The 15,302-nt window shown below is 31.9% G+C and overlaps 1 protein-coding gene across 16 annotated transcripts in view; it reads right to left on the minus strand.

The window, feature by feature from the left end:
- TRDN (triadin) overlaps nt 1-15,302 on the minus strand; it is a 382,659-nt gene that overhangs the window by 101,074 nt on the left and 266,283 nt on the right. The window lies entirely within an intron of this gene.

Genomic DNA, 15,302 nt, shown 5'->3' on the forward strand with positions numbered 1-15,302 from the left:
CTCAAATAAATAAATAAATCTTTAAAAAAAAAGAAAATAGCATTTGCTTTTTCTTCTAACATGGTCCTGTAGAAGATAAAATGTATCTATAACAACAGTGTTTTCTTCTAGAAGAATTTTTTTTTTTAATGCCCATGAAACAGGCAAAACAAAAGACTAAAATAATGGACACTCTTATAAGGAGGAAATCAGCACTAGAGTTTTTCCTTAGCACAAACATAAATATTTTGAACCCCAGGCAATGTGTTTAAAGGAAATAGTACAATTAAGAATATCTTTGATCTGACTGCTATTTATTTTTCATTGCTCTGAATGACCAAGTTCAATATCAATTTATTATTAGTGACATTAAGATATTAAAAATGTTTCTGTTGGAGCATCATGGTTTGATGTCAATATCACATATAGCTAAATTTTAAAAAGAAACTGAAACTGGAAGGTTTAAAAAGCCTAACAGAATCATCAGGCAATTTAAGCCTCCTGGCTGTGAAAAGAATCAAACTCAAAATGTTTAACCTTTCTTACCCAGCTAGCTTTAATGAGGTGTTTAGAAATGTCATTTTAAAAACTGTCTTTTTACCTCTTTTGTAGATACAAGATGTCTGCTGATTTGAGATATTTTTTCATGAGCATAATGAATAAGATCAATGTATCAAACTTTCTGGATTTTTCCTCTGATGGAAAGACTAGTTTTAAAGAACCATAGGAGAGCTCTATTTATAAGTTTAATAGTACTTGATAATTTTCTGGATATGACTACTAATATACATCACATAGAAAAATATTAAAATTGTTTCATGACATTTCTCTTGCTCCCTAAAGTGATAACATATTGTTCCCAAAGTGATTTAATTGTGACTAAGTGCATGGATTTTTTTAATATTTAATATGTGAGTGCTTTACATGCATCTGTTACTGTTTTCTGTTCGTTTGGACATAATTTTGACAATCAGAAAAATTTTAGAAAAGGCATTTTATAGAATTTAATATTTTTCCAAACTCCAAAATATAAATTTTATAAATCAATACAGAAAAAAGGATTCTCAAGTTCTCTAAATGGTTTAAAATGCCTTGCTTGTAATTCCATGAAGGAAAATATAATATATTGATGTTTATTTAATAATAATTTTGAATGCTTCTTAAAAGATGTTGTCAGAATTTAATTTTACTGGGACACTGTCCATTAACTTTGTAATTAAGTATGACTTGGTCAGAAGCTATCTTTAACTTTCTCTTTGTCCTAATGATACATTTAATCATTCCCTATTCCATGGGCTAAAGCACTTGACGCACATAATTGTAACATTTTAAAATGTTTTTCTCTAAATATCTGTTTAAAAATCCTTAATTAAAAATGTTTCCAATTCAATTATATTTACATGTTGGTATCTTTTTTGTTTTAACCTTGGAAACTTCATTGCATTTCTTTCTTAGCCTTTACATTTTATTTAAAAAAGAATATATGATGTAACCAATATTATCATCTACCTCTAATCAGACAGGTAATTAAAAAGCATAATATAAAATTTGCTTCAATGACATCTGGACAACGCTGTCAGGGCTTGGAGACTATGGTGAGGTATTCCTCAAGATATTGTAATAAGGCAAATTAGAATATTTGAAAGTTAAGCTACATAATCAATACAGAGTGCGAAGAGTTAGTGAGCTCAGAAAACACCAACTATATAATACTATAAATACACTTCTGAAGAGCTTCCTTGCATTACTAAACAAGCTGGGCTGTGTTAGTATATTAAAACTCTGACATAGACCACAGCATAAGACTTCAAAACAACTAACAAATACAGAACTTGTTCAATATGCATCTTGCAATCACAATGGGGGAGAAAGTCTTGTCTAATGGATTCAGTATTCTAGTCCTTTTGACAAGCTCTTCTCTATAATAGCATAGTTTTTCAAATTATCTTAGTTGAGGGACTCTCCTGAAATCATCTAAATATCCCTTCCCTTTAAATTCTGATTGAACTTTGTAATTATGATGATTTTAGGCTGTGTAGCTTGGCTGCAGAGTGGACTCTTTGCACATGCCTTTATATTCTGGTCCTCGTTACACATTAATAATCAGAATACTGATTGGAATTCTGAAGAGTACCTCAGTGGGGTGCATTTTAGTCATTTTAGTTCAACTCTGCCCAGCTCTTTTGGAAAGATCAGCAATATGCAATGATTTAAAAAAGGAAAATAAGCACTCTTTATATATCTGGGGGCTGAGATAAACTAGGACATCGTAGCACAGAATTAGCTACTGAGCCCTAAATCTACTCTAAAAGATTTTGTTTTTCATAGAAAACTTTATTAGCCATGAAATTTTTCTCATGTAATTATGTTCCAACCAGGATGCCAAAGTTCCCATGTTTGTTTCAAGAAAATATATTATCACAGGACTATAATTTGCTTGGCGGCTGGCAAAACTAGGTTTCGGTCATTCCTGTATTCACATAAATGATGAAGTGTTATTTTATATCCTTAGGCATTTTACATATGATCTTGCTATGAACTGAATGTTTGTGTCCCTCCAAAATTCATATGTTGAAGCCTAAAACCCAATGTGATGGTATTTGCAGGTGGGGCTCTGGAAAATGATTAGGTCATGAGGTTAGAGTCCTTGTGAGTGGGATAGTATCCTTGTAAAAGAGATAAGAGATAGCTGAGCTCTGTCTCTGTCTTTTTCTTCTCTCTCTCTCTACTATATCAGGTATATAGTACGAGGGCATCTGTCTGCAAACCAGGATGAGGACTCTTACCAGGAACCAAATTGACTGGCACTTTAATCTTGGACCCCCCAGTCTCCAGAACTGTGATAAATAAATTTCTGTTCAGGCCACCCTGTCTGTGCTACTTTTATTGTAGCAACCTCGAGCTGACTAAGACAAAACTCTTTAATTTCTCACTCATTCCAGCGAGTTAGGTATTATCTACATTTCATAGATTGACAGCAGAGGCTAAGAGGCAAAAACCTGCCCAAGGTCAGAGCTACTAAACAGTAGTGGGAAACTTGAACCCAGACTATCAAACTACAAAAGTAGAGTTAAACTGCTACACTATGCGCTAAGAGAATAGTGGATTATAAACTAGATAGCGTGTCAGATGCCCCCTTAAAATGAATAGTGAACATGTTTGCATCACTACATCACATCAGTTGTTCTCCATAACTACTAGTCTGCCATAGCCTTCCCAATACTTCTGAAGCCAGACCATGTCATCTGACACATACTAAGAATTCAATATTATTTGTTGAATAAATTAATAAATTTGTCAATTTTGTGCTGACCACATTTTATTAGGAAAATTGCTCTTCATTATTTACAAAAAGCCTAATAATCATTACAATCATCTTCTGTGGTTAGTTATTGCCCGAATTTGCAATCCTAACCTAGCTAAGTTATCAAAGTAAAATCAAATGGCTGGTATTTGACAGTTTTCATCATCAATAAAAGCATATATTTCAACCTAATATTTACCTAGCATTTTTTTTTCTGGAAGTTTCAATCTAGCATTGTACTTTTTGTTATCTAAGAAATTTTGGATGGTGAATTACCAAAGTTGGAAAATGTCACACACTTATATGCATATACTTATGTCAATGTTTGTAATAATTGCTAATCATCTATTCATTTTAAGTATATTTTAACTACAATAATATTCATTATCCATAGTTTATATTGTCTTTTGAACTTTGTTTCATAATTAGAACTACTCTTGTACAGACACATTTATATGAGATCTTGGGAATTAGTCTCATTATTATTTAAGCTTTCAAATATAAAACTTATTTTATGAGATGATACAAAAATTTTGAAGAATTATAATTGAATATAAGAAAAATGTTAACTTAAAAATTATTAATATAATAAAAAGTAAAGAGGGTTTTTTATGAATCCTCCCATTACTCATGGTATAGAATTTCAAAATGTAGTACTTTGAAATTTACCTAGTGAACTAATTCTTTCAGATTCATATACTTATTTAAAATTAATTAACTTCAATGATTTTTAGAATAGGTTAAGGTTTGTAGCAAAATTGAGTGGAAAGTATACAGGGTTCCCACATACCCCCACCCCTAACACACACAGCCTCCCTTATCATCAACATCTCTTACTAGCATGATACATTTGTTACAATCGATAAACCAATATTGATACATCATTACCAAACCAAAGTCCACAGTTTACATTAAGATTCATTGTTCATTTTGGTCATTCTATTGATTTTGAGAAATTAAATGACATACATCTACTATTAGTTTCATTGACCTAAAAATTCCCTGTGTTCCACTGATTCATCCCTCCCTCCTCCAAAACCCCGAACAACCACTGAACTTTAAACCATCTTCATAGTTTTACCTTTTCTAGAATATCATGTAGTTGGGGTTATACAATAAGAAGACTTTTAAGATTGGATTTTTTTTCACTTAGAAATAGAATGTAAATTTCCTCTAGGTCTTTCTATGACTTGATAGCTCATGCATTTTTAGTACTTTAAAAAGTAACATTGTATTGATGTAACAGAGTTTAATGATCTATTCACCTATAGAAGAGTGTATTTGGTTTCAAATTTTAGCAACTATGAATAAAGCAGGTATAAATGTTTGTTTGCAGGTTTTGTATGGATATAAGTTTTTAAGTCATTTGGGTATATACTAAGATTGCTGGATTGTATGGTAAGAGTACATTTAGTTTTATAAGAAACCACCAAACTGTTTTCCAAAGTGGCTGTACTATTTTGTATTCCCTCCAACAATGAATGGGAGTTCCTGTTGTTCCACATACTACCCAACATTTGATGTTATTAGTGTTTTGGATTTTAGCCCTTCTAATAGGTACGTAGGGGCATTTTATTATTTTAATTTGCAATTTCCTAATGATGTATGATGTTGAACATTTTTTTTTAAAGATTTTATTTATTTATTCATGAGAGATAGAGAGAGAGAGAGGCAGAGGCAGAGGGAGAAGCAGGCTCCCCGCAGAGCAGGGAGCCCGATGCGGGACTCGATCCCAGGACCCTGGGATCATGACCTGAGCTGAAGGCAGACGCTTAACCGACTGAGCCACCCAGGCGTCCCGATGTTGAACATCTTTTCATATGCTTTTTTTTTTTGTCATCTGTATATCTTCTTTGGTAAAGTATCTGTTCAGATCTTGTGCCAATTTTTAAAATGAACTGTTCTTCCTATTATTGAGTTTTAAGAGTTCTTTGTGTTTTTTGGATAAAAGTCCTTTATCAGATATGTATTTTATAAACATTTTTTCTCATTCTGTCTTGTCTTCAAATTTTTATGACAGTATCTTCTGAAGAACAGAATTGTTTAATTTTGATGAAGTCCAAGTTATTAATTTTTCATTCATGGATTGTGCCCGGATGTTGTACCTAAAAAGCCATTGCCAAAAGCCAAGACCACCTAGATTTTCTTATGTTATCCTCTAGGAGTTTTACCATTTTACATTTAGATCTATGATCCACTTTGAGCTTATTTTTTGAGAAGTGTGTAGAGTCTGTGCCTAGCTGATGCTGTTATTTCTTCTTCTTCTTCTTCTTTCTTTTTCTTTTTCTTCTTCTTCTTCTTCTCCTCCCTCTTCTTCTTCTTCTTTGCTTGTGGGTGTCCAATTGTTCCAGCACTGCTTGTTGAGAAGACTATATTTTCTCTATTGAATCTTTTTTGCTTCTGTGTCAAAGATTAGTTGACTATTTTTTTTGTGGGTCTATTGCTGGATTATTCTGTTCCATTGATCTATTAGTCTATTATTTCAGCAACACCATGCTGTGTTGATTGTTTTAGCTTTATATACAGTTGAAATAGTAGTGTCAGTCCTCCAACTTTGTTCTTCCATTGTCTTAGCTATTTGGGGTCTTTTCTTTTTCCATATAAACTGTATAATAAGTTTGTTCATAGCCACAATATCAGTTTGTCAATATTCACTGTGATTTTTATTATGATTGCATTGAATCTATAGATGAAAAATTGACATTTAACAATTTTGAGTCTGCCTACCCATGACCATGGAATAATTCTCAATTATTTGGTTCTTTTATTTTTTTATTTGAGTTTTGTAGTTCTCATATAAATCTTACAAATATCTTTTTATAATTAAATCTAAATATTTCTTTTGTTATTCCTAATGTAAATGGTATTGCATTTTTAATTTTGTTCATTCTGATTTTTTATTGCTGCCTTATAAAAGAGCAATTTACTTGTGTGTATTAACCTTGTATCCTGAAGCCTTGCTATAATTACTTACTAATTCCAGGAGGTTTTTCTTGATTCTTTGAGATTTTCTACACAGACACATATCATATGTGAACAAAACCAGTTTTATTTCCTCCTTCCTAATTGGTAAATTTTTATTTCCCTTTGTTGTCTTATTGCATTAACTAGTACTTCTAGTACAATGTTGAATAGAGGTGGTGAGAGGGGACATCCTTGCAATTTTTCATATCTTAGGGGGAAAGCTTCTGTTGGTCATTAAGTCTGATGTTAGTTGTAGGTTTTCTGTAGGTATTCTTTATTGAGTTAAGGAAATTCTACTCTATTCCTAGTTTGCTGGGGGTTTTAATAATGAATGGATGTTAGATTCTGTCAAATGATTTTCTGTATATTGATAAGATCATGTGTTTCTTCTTTAACTTGTTGATGTGATGGATTATATTAATTGATTTTTCAAATGTTGAACCAGCTTTGCATACTGGAATAAATCCCACTTGTTCAGAGTGTAATTTTTTAAGTTCATTGTTTGATTTGATTTGATTATATTTTAGATTTCCTTGATTTTTTTAAGAAAGTCCTTGTCTATCAGTACTTTAAACTTTGTGATATATATGTACATGTAAAAGAAAATTGAAGTCCAAGACTCTCAAAAGGGATTTAGTTGAAGTAAAACAAAAGCTAATGCCATTAAAAAAAAAAAAAAAAAAAAAACTAGAAAATCTCCTTCTACAGGGCTTACTAGTGTGACAAAGTGATCCCCTGCAAAACAAGGACCTTCATTTAGGTTCCTTCACTGGGGAACAGTATTTTAAAAGGAGGATCCATTTTATATTTTAAAAAGATAAACTCAATGTATTCAGTAAACATTTATTCAGTGCCTCTTTTGTGCTGGGAGCTGAAAAAGCACAAATGGTTGTATTGAGTTCAGTTAATGCCAGAATGCATCTACATAGATCATAGAGACACATACACAGAGATCTGGGCCCATAGCATATGGATTGACAAACCCTACCTGAAGGAATGAGAAAAGATTTCACAGAAGCACTGGCAAAGGTAGTGGATTCTGAAACTGGATAAGAAGTTTGTCACCAAAGAAGAATTGGAAAGACAGCTCCAGCATAAGGAACAACATAAGCAAACCATGGAGTGTGAAAGTTCATGTGGCTGGATTGCTGGATATACAAAGTAGAGAAGAAGCAGTGAGCAAAAGCTTGAAAGTCACACTGAGGATTGGTGGTGAAGGGACCTACAGTATCCCACTAAAGATTTTAAATTTATATCCTTCCAGTGACAGTCTTTGAAGATGCTAAATCCAAATATTCTTTCTGGTTTTATGCCAATGTAGTTAATAAAGTTTTGTTCATAAAAGAATATTATACATACTAAACTGACTAAATACATAGAGAGTCATTGTCATCTTGTTTGGAAATAGTCCCAAACTGAAGCCAGCCATAGTTGTGTTAACCATATCCTCCTGTCTCCAGAGACAACATCTTCTGTTTCATCTTTTACAATTTCTTTTTTGCATGTGTGTCAAGGGCATAATTTCTATATCCTATGTGCCATTGTTACTGATACTTATGGTTAAATCATATTTAGAGAATCTTCATGTCATTTAATTAAATATTCAATAGCATGCTTTGCTCCAGAGATATACTTGTTGATTCTTAAGTGTGATTTATGTGTATATTTTGAATGTAAATAGAGTAAATACTTCAAATAATACAATTCCACTTAGTAGATTCATAAAACATTTTTTAAACATTTTCATTTTAGAATTTGAATCTGGCTTTCAGGTATATACTTTTGTACAAATTGTCCTTGCATTCAGAAAAATAAGTCTATCTTCAGAATTTGGGGCAAAGTGGAAATGCCTCAGTCATAGGAGACAATTTTTACAAATGAGAATTAGACAATATTATGACTGGTAACTCCTTTAGCAATTGCATAGTGAAATAGTCTTGGCTTATAAAGGAGGCTAGGTAAGGCAGGTAACTAGCCTAATGTCACAGAATAAATTATGGGAAAGGTAGACTAAGCTTTATGTGTTATTTTGAGATAGCCCTATACTCTACTGTTCAAACAGGTTAATATTTTTGATTACCATTAGCTTTCCTCAGTTTTTTTTTTTTAGGACCAACAATACAAGTGCTAACTCCAAGTTAAGAATTGTTCATCATGATTTTTATTGCCAAGAGTTTTAAGGACAATATAGATGCTTTGTATGGCTTATCTGACTAGTATCTTTATTCTAGTATAAGAATGAAGTGAAATAAAACCCAAACTTTGCAAGTTATAATAATGAAAAAAATTTCTTAACTTACATTTTGCCATTTTATAATTCTAAAGAAGATCTGAATTAAATTTTCTTTTTTTTTTAAGAATTGCTTTTCAATCAGTTTATACTATATTATCATTCTATGAAAAATTGGGGCAGTAATAGTCAATGAGACACAGGTAAATTTTAAGTAGAATGTTGATAAAATTTTCATGTTCATTCCTGAAATTATTTGACCTAAAAATGTATAATTTCATTTACATCAAGAAGAAAGTAACAATGCATTTTTATGTGGGGCTAATGATTACATATGATTTCTTGCAATTTGATTTTTAAAGAATGGAGCTAACCTCCATTAATTTGTTATAAGATGTAGCATAACAATTGGTTTTTATACAATTTTATTCAAGGCAGTATATGCCAATTTTTTTTTCCTAAACAGATCTTTAATAGAAAATTGATTTATAAATGAAAGAAAAAAAGTCAATAAAAAGAAAAAAAAAACTTCAGGAAACAACCTTTGTTTTGTAACATAGTAGCTTATAATATACTTCCTATTAAAGATTTCTGAGGGAAAAAAAATCCAATCCATATGTGGCTTCAGGATAATAGCAGGAGCAGAACGAAATATTAAAAGAAAAAAAGGCATAATTAGCAGCTTGATGTTCTTGAGCTCGTGAGGAGGCATTTTCTTGGTGTGCTGTATGGTAAACACTACAATGCATTTCCACAATCCTTTATATAATCTAGCCTAGAATGTCAAAGGAACAAAGTTGATTTTTCTTACTGGTGAACAAAATTTTAATCTTCAAGTATTTATGTTAAATAATTAAAAGTTGTTTTTACATGCCAAATCCTGGTGATGGTAATTGAGATTATATATGAAGAAAAATAGGATTTGTAAGAGAATTTCACTATGAAGAGCATGGAAACAGACTCTTCCAGATTTAAGGATGTATGTTTTTCTGGTTTTGGGGTTTTTTTTAAGTGGAACCCAACATGGGGTTTGAACTCAATGCAGGGCTTGAACTCATGACCCTGAGATGAAGACCTGAGCTGAGATCAACAGTGATGGGCTTAACCAACTGAGCCACCCAGGTGCCCTCATATTTAAGGATGTCTTAAAGAACTATAAACCTGAGATTAAAATGTAGATAATATCAAGAATACATACTTTCATTATTTTAAAATTATGAAATTATATTAAGTATTGGCAAAAGAAATCTGAAGTTCATTGCCATTAAATTCAGAGATCATATGACAACTTTCTTGTATTTACAATTAGATTTGACTGGGCTTTAAAAAGTGGTTCATAATTGCATTCTATTATTTTTACATGAAGATTGTTGGAAGTTAAATCAAGACAAAGTTTGAGAATTATAAGTGAAGCAAGAGCACACATTTGATGTGAAAAGTGTGTTACTTTTAAGAAACTACTTTGATAAATCATGGAAGAAGTAGAATGCAGGCAGATTAGGAGTGACACGTTGCTCCTGGGGATGGTGTCTTTTCAGGTAATTCAACCCCTCTACCTACCAGTTTCTCTGACCTATAGTTAATAAGGTTATTTGGTGTTAAGAGTGGTAACCCCTTCCCATCAAAAAAGAGTGGTGATTCCAATATGAAGTACAAGGTCAGGTTCCTGCGGCAATCTTACAGTTTTAGTGTACTTCCCCATAAAATGCCCAGAATCTCTAAGAAAAGGAAGGAAGAAAAAATGGTCGCAGAGGCCAGATAGGCAAAGGAATGATTCATTTTCATGATAATTGAAAGGCAGAATATTTGCATGGAAGCAAAAATTGGGGCATTACAATTATATCCCTATGTGACCTGTACTTGCCTCTAGTATATCCTGTATAAAATAAGAGTGATCAAGTCACGCATTAGCTATTAGATAAAATGGATCATTAATAACAAAGAACCTTTAACTTTTGAGAAAAAGGTACAACATGAATGGTTCTCATAGCATCACCTCCAAATCTCGTCAACAGCATTGGCACACATTGCCCTTTTATTAGGCTGAAATTCTCTTTAGCATTGAATGGTATTCTTATCAATAAATGTGTGAATCACATGAACCAAATGTTGCATGGCAGATTATGGCACCCTGCAGGAGATTAATGTAACAAGACAAATTTCTTCTGAATAAGTGTAGTTCTGCTGTGTAGGTAGGTAGATCTGTCTGGTTATTAAAAGGATGAGGGGAGTGGGAAGGAACATAGTGAGAAGGAAACTAGAAAAGAATTTCCTACACATAAGATAAAATAATTGTGAGAACATTCTAAAAGTATTAAAGTACTAAGAAGTGAGATGTGCTATGTGAGCAAATAGACAGTGGAGAATTGCTAAAGGTTCTCTTGAAAATATATAAAATACATAAATAAGCAGGATACACTCATTTTCACGTGTTGTATAAGCTCCGCATGTAAACCATCTTCTCTCTGAAGCCCACTTCATGCTCCTCACACCCATTCCCCAGCGCCTAGCCTGTTGTGGGCGCTCAATAAATATTAAACAATCAAAGCACAAACTGTTGTCAAAAGTTTGGAATTCACAGGAATCAATAGTATTGTTATCATTTAACATTTATTGAGGGTCAACAGCATGACTTAGTCCACATGTGCAAATAGGTTATTTTATAATCACATATTAAGCAAATAGTTAAATACAATTTGTATTAAACTTTCAATTTTACTCCATTGATCTGAAATGTAAAAAATTTTTTTAAATAATGTTGACACACCATGAAATATAAACATTAGTTATTTAAATAAATAAGTTTCTCTCAGGGAAATCATTACTTTTAGATATTATTAACATTCACTTGAAAGTATGAGATAAATCTACAGTAAGTATACATCGCATATTCTAAATAGACCAGTGCATGTACAAAGAATAGAAGAATCTGAAAAGGTGAAGGAAGACAATGACAAATACACAAAGCTGTAATAGCATTTGAGTTTCTCCAGCTGTTATGACAACTTAAAACACTAATACAATTATGTAGGGTACTGTTGTTTACAAAATAGAATCAAAGGCAAAGGAAGACAGAAATTCTTCAGGTGAACAAAAATTAGCGTGCCTCTGAATTTAGAAACATTTCTTAATTAAAGGAAAGATAGAATTTTTTATTACAGGAAATGAACTGTATTTGATAGATTTATGATCCACATGCTCCAGTTTTATCCTGAATAAAATGATTACTAATTGTGCTCAGATTTATTCTTGTGGCTAATAGGCACTTAAATTCTATTTAATCTTTTTTTCATGAATATTTTTCTGTCATGTTTCTACTTAATGATTTTGAAGTGATTTTTAATTAGTTAAGAGGATGGAAAACTATACTTAATATTTCTGAGGTGAAACTTTCAGTTTAATTTTAGATACTGAACTATCTATATGTATTCAAGTTTATAGTATGCTTTTCCTTAGCATTTGAATCTCAGAATCTTAGAAATGAAAGTCCTTCTAGATTAGCCTTCCCCTAAGGAAGAATAGCCTCTATATCTTGATGTAAGGAACACACTGCTTAAACACTTTGTTGAATAGAAAATTTTTACATTTGGAAGGACTAAGAGATCATCTAATTCTGCTCCACAGTTGTAAAAATAAGAAAAACAAGGATAGGCCTAATGATTCTATATTTACACTCATATATTGGCTCAATTGGGCAATTGTTTAAATTTCTCTTCCATTTTAAGCTTTTTAAAAAAATTCACAAGAGTTTTAATTACTAAAATTTAATTTTTCAATGTTTATCCATATGATGACTGTTCACCACATGCTGTTTTGTTTATGTAAGAACACCATCTACAAAGTTCATAATAATATGGTGTCATTAACAAATAATGCATATTTAATTATTATTTTTTTCTCTACTAGTTCCACTTTAGAACTGAAGAATTTAATCATTTTATGTCCTGGTTTCTGAAATGTGGCAACCTTCACTATTGGAAATCATATTTTGATTAACTAAAATATTCTCTTAATTGAACAGTATTTAGAGGCATAGTTCTTTGAAATCTGGTCATCTAATAGTCTTTTCTTCAAAAATCCCTCTGTTTTCACTCAACCCACAGATATTCATTGAATGCATACTGTATGCCAGCCTTGTTACAGGCTTCTAGAATGGACTGTTAAAGAAGACCTTAAGTGAACTCATGCATAAGTGTGAATGAAAGAAAAGGAAAGATGATTTACAGGTGATCTAATTTATTACTCTTTTTCTTTACCTTTTCACTGTTGGATTTAAGTCAGTTTGAAGGAAGAAAATTAAAAACAGGGAGATACTGGGACTCCAGTCTATAATTCAGATCTTTTAAAGTTAATTGTCTTGACTGGTGTCCTTCCCTGCCCAAGTAAGTAGCAAGCCCCTGGATGCTTTAGAGTGACTCTTTTGCTCATCTGGCTAGTAAACAAATATTACTAAATGTTTTCTTCTGAAAGAAATCAAGATTGAAAAAGAGAAAAGTAAATGGGATTTAGGAGGCAGGTCAATTTTGAAAGTGAATAACAAGGAGGAAAAGGTACACTGTAAGAAATTAAATGCCAACAAATGAATAAATTAAGCTTAATGAAACATGATGCACTCTTTCTAGATGTAATATACAAATATCTAAAGATGAATCCTCCTATAGTAGCACACAGCACCTAGCAAGTGTTAAAATGTTTTATCTTTGTCTTTCCTTAGCTCTCACTGTAAGGATAGCAACATTTACTGTGTTAAACATTAGTATCTCCTGATGTTTCTAGGTACTTGCTTTCTGAACAAGGAGGAATAGTTAATGGTGTGTGTGTGTATGTAGGTGTATGTTTGTGTATATGTGTGCTCCTTTAAAGTGGAGAAATTATTTATAAAGTGTTGCTTAATACTCAAAATTCTAGTCCGGCCAATTTAAGATCTTCACAAAAAGAATAACTGAAAAACACGATTAATCATGAGTTAGAGATAAAATAGAGTTACATTTTTGGACTTCAGCAGAAGTTAGATTAACTAAATTTCTACTTCTTACATGATATGAGGTCTAGTTTACTAAATTACATTAACAAAATTCATTCCACCTTTCACCATATGAATTTCCCATAATGATGTAAAGTTTAGCTTAATCAATGTTTCCTAAGTACAATTATAATTCAGTCTAAGTCCAGAGGTTCAATATACACAGTTTTATATAGATCACCAAGTATATTTTAAATCTAGTTAAGAATTTTGAAAATCATATTTTTCCCCAGTACAAGATCACGGTGCAAACTTAAATGAAATAAAATGACTCTTCAAGAACTATTTAATTGTACTTCAATGCATTATAAATTAGTTTTGGATTATTTATACTTCTGAAAATAACTAAACTGCATAAGGAAGAGAAGTACACAATAGATTTAAGAGACTCATCTTAGGAATAAATTTTAGAATAACAAGGATAGGCCTAATGATTCTATATTTACACTCATATATTGGCTTAATTGGGCAATTGTAAATCTGTAAAATCTGTAAAATATCATTGACTTATTTTTACATTAATTTTTGATTTTTTAAATCACAAAATATATTTTTCATATCAATTATTAGTCATACATATATCATCTCAAAAATATGCAATTTATCCAAATACTCTCTTTCTTATGATATCTATAGTTGAAAAATATGAGGCCACTGCTTTACAATATTTAAAACCAAAATGATTTACTAAGTCAATATAAAAAGAGCCATTGAGAGAACCTCATATTTTTACATAAGCTAAGAGCCTAACCTTTTAGGAAAAAAGGTATTTTTTTTTTTTCATTTTTTTATTCTTATGTTAATCCCCATACATTACAACATTAGTTTTAGATGAAGTGTTCCATGATTCATTGTTTGTGCATAACACCCAGTGCTCCATGCAGAATGTGCCCTCCTCAATACCCACCACCAGGCTAACCCATCCTCCCACCCCCCTCCCCTCTAGAACCCTGTTTGTTTTTCAGAGTCCATCGTCTCTCATGGTTCGTCTACCCCTCCTATTTCCCCCGCTTCATTCTTCCCCTCCCGCTACCTTCTTCTTCTTCTTTTGGAAAAAAGGTATTTTTAATAAAAAAAATAATTATAAGATTATCTGAATAAGTAAGTTCACAACTCTAAGAGCCATTTCTAGTCTCCTACCTACTTGAGGAAACATTATAGAATTAATGAAACTGACACCAACATGCAAGTAAGAAGAAATAAACAATCTGTGTTTAAATTACTTATCTCTTAGGTACTGTTATTAGTGTGGGCATTTTACATTCTAGCCAATCTTCTCTTAATATGCTCTGGCTGTAAAAACAAATCTACGAATGCCAAAGATGAGTAATCAGCACCTTTACATAGAAAGGAAAAACTGTGAAGCTTAGTGAGATCAAAGTGGTTTGATAGTTTATCTCACCTGTAGTAAAGCTGATGTGATAAGGAAATATGCCTAAGTAAGGACTCTGCAATTAATAAGGAATTTATCATTCTTCATATCCTCTCCCATGTTTTCTCATTTGAGCTCCACATGTTGTTGAATAGACAGGTCTGATATAATTAACACCGTTTTATTTTATTTTATTTTTCCAGAAGAAATTTAGGCTCAGGGCCTTGCCTAAGTGAACAAGTTAAAGTTGGGATGTAGTGCTCCTATTCCTCTACTTTATATTTCAGAGAGGGAAATACCCACATCAAAAAGAAGTTGACAGAAATATTCCATTGAATTGTAAAATTTCACAGAGCCCCCAGAAGCCAAAATTAATTTGAAAACTTTTTCAGTGTAATTGCAATCTGATTTTATTTTGAAAAGCCCGAGG

This window comes from Mirounga angustirostris, unplaced genomic scaffold (assembly GCF_029215605.1).
Source record: "Mirounga angustirostris isolate CCGP_5_RB_7025 unplaced genomic scaffold, mMirAng1.0.hap1 SCAF_8, whole genome shotgun sequence".
NCBI classification, from domain to species: Eukaryota; Metazoa; Chordata; class Mammalia; order Carnivora; family Phocidae; genus Mirounga; species Mirounga angustirostris.